This window comes from Oratosquilla oratoria, chromosome 1 (genome assembly GCF_046742065.1).
Source record: "Oratosquilla oratoria isolate Oo_2021 chromosome 1, ASM4674206v1, whole genome shotgun sequence".
NCBI classification, from domain to species: Eukaryota; Metazoa; Arthropoda; class Malacostraca; order Stomatopoda; family Squillidae; genus Oratosquilla; species Oratosquilla oratoria.
Genome location: NC_134777.1, coordinates 44,523,896 through 44,526,395, shown reverse-complemented (window position 1 = coordinate 44,526,395; position 2,500 = coordinate 44,523,896).

Below are 2,500 nucleotides of genomic sequence, written 5' to 3'. Positions count from 1 at the left end.
TGGATCACGTGTTGGACCCATGATCGTCAACTATTTCCCTCCCGGAAGAGAGCTCAGAGCTCGTATGACCGATCTTCGGGTAATACTGTGACCTTACACACACATACACAACCAACTCCCCCCCCCACGAGAGTTGGAGTAACGACTCGAAGCTCAGCGATACTGAAATTATTTCAGCCCTGGGCAGGATTCGAACCCGAACCGCCGTAGTGACAGTCAGGGACTCTACCGCGCCACCGAGAGTGAGAGAGTGTGTGTGTGTGTGTGTGTGTGTGTGTGTGTGTGTGTGTGTGTGTGTGTGTGTGTGTGTGTGTGTGTGTGTGTGTGTGTGTGTGTGTGTGTGTGTGTGTGTGAGTTAATGTGTCTGTATGTTTGTTATAAGACTAGTCAAAGTGGCAGAAATGGATAAGGGCCTGGAAGCAGAGGAAGGTGAGGATATTAAAGGAGTCAGGAATGATGATGCAGAAGTTAGAAAAGTATGAGAAGAGATATATAAGGCAGGAACTTGAAGGCAGAAAAGGGAAAGGTAGACGAAATGAGCAAACTGGAAACCGTTCCAGACAAGTTAGATAAAAAATTAATGAAAAAAATGTAGGTAATTAGAGAATATTGAAAATGATAGAGAATCAGTAACATGAATAAAGTAAAGGAAAGCATTAGAAAATTATACTATCAAGTTTTGGTCACGTAATGGACGAGAAAATCATAACTATTAATCTATCTTTTCTTCGGTTCCTACACTGGGTTAAAATTTTGTCAGCTGAGCCAACCTTTTCCCTCTTCTTGATCCTGAAAGATGCTATCTTCTTCAATTTGCTGCTGATTGGGTCGGTTATATTTTCTCAGTGCATCTTGCACTTCGTCCCTCTATCTTTTCCTTTTGATTTCCTGCCATTTTCAGATCTCCATCTCCAACACTTCTTCGCCACCTTCTCTTCTTCAGGTTGCCTAGCCATTTCGGCTTTACAGCATATACCCTCCTCAGAACAAGGCACTCATATCTACACTCTCATATTGTCCCATTTTGTGTTGTTATTTATTTTAGTGCTAGCCTTAATGGTTGTATGTCTGCCACTTGAATACAACATCGACCTAATGCAGTCATCTTCCAATATTCTACTTCATAAATAAATATTTGTGTCAATATCGTCTCATACATAGTCTATACTGCGTAGTCACATATACATATTAAAATGAATAGTAGATCAACATTTGTAATAAGTTTAACAAATATTCACTTTATTTCTTGTTCATTCCCTCCTCCATAGAACATGCAACCTAAATACTTGATTTTGTCAGTATTTCTTGCTCTTTGATTTCCAATCTTGATCTGAAAGTCTTTCTATTCTCTTCTAATCACTTCAGTTTTTGTCACATTCATTTTCATTTATTCCTCCCTGAAACATTTATTCCATGTCAACAAGGCGTATTCTCTCCCCTAAAATCATTAACTTCTAAAACACTTACGAAGTGAAGGCACTACACTTCCTTTACTCCAAGCTTACTTAGGTTCTTCCATGTTTTTATGCTCTGTTCTTATTCCCCTTTGCAAACTATGTGCAATTTTTTCATCTCCATGAGTAGATACGGTTGTCAAATTTCAATGTTTTTTTTATGTGATAGCACAAATTCTATATTTCCTATCTCCATGTTGTTCTTCACATCACCCTGTTTCAATTACTTTTCTTGTTTTGTTTTTTTTTATTATATTTTTACATAGTTTAGTCATGTGACTGATCAGTGAGAGTACTTTACAAGGCTCACATTTTCTTAGATCACCTTTACCCTTTACAAAGAGACAACAACGTTATTGTTATACACTGTTCATGCAATACTTTACCTTCTCCCCAACACTTATATTGATCTCTGATTTTTTTTCATTTAAACACTCCTTTTACAAGTCCTATTAGTTAGTTAGAGGGTAGGATAGATAACATGAGGGATTAGGAGGGAGAGGGGGATTTGGGGGTCTAGTGTAAGGAAAGAATGAAATGGAAGGATGTCAGAGTCATGATAGGTGTGGGGCAGACCATTTATTCCTATTGTTCTAATTTTTCATCATAAATGTTCCTTCCTCGGCCGTGATTTCATCTTCAAACGCTTCTCTTTCCACATGCACCTCTTCTTTATATCCCGCTTCCTCAATTTAAAATTCTTTTATGACATTCAGTCCATATCCTGCTTATTTTTCTTGGATTCTCAATTACTTCTTGTTTTTGTGATCATATTTTCTTTTTTGTATGACTTTACGAGTAAATATTTTCTTTCCTTTTCGTCCTCTTTAGCTTGTTACTTCGACCCTTTAAACTTATCCACTTGTATACAAGGGTTCCTTTACCCAATCCATTCATCCTATTCTCACTCTGACCCTCAAGCTCATTCTTTCCCTTCTACTTTCTATATATTTTTACTAGACTTTCTTCACTCTTTCTTTCCATATACCAAAATATTCTAGTATTTCTTATCAACCCTATCTGTCAGTTCTCTGCCCACCCCCGTT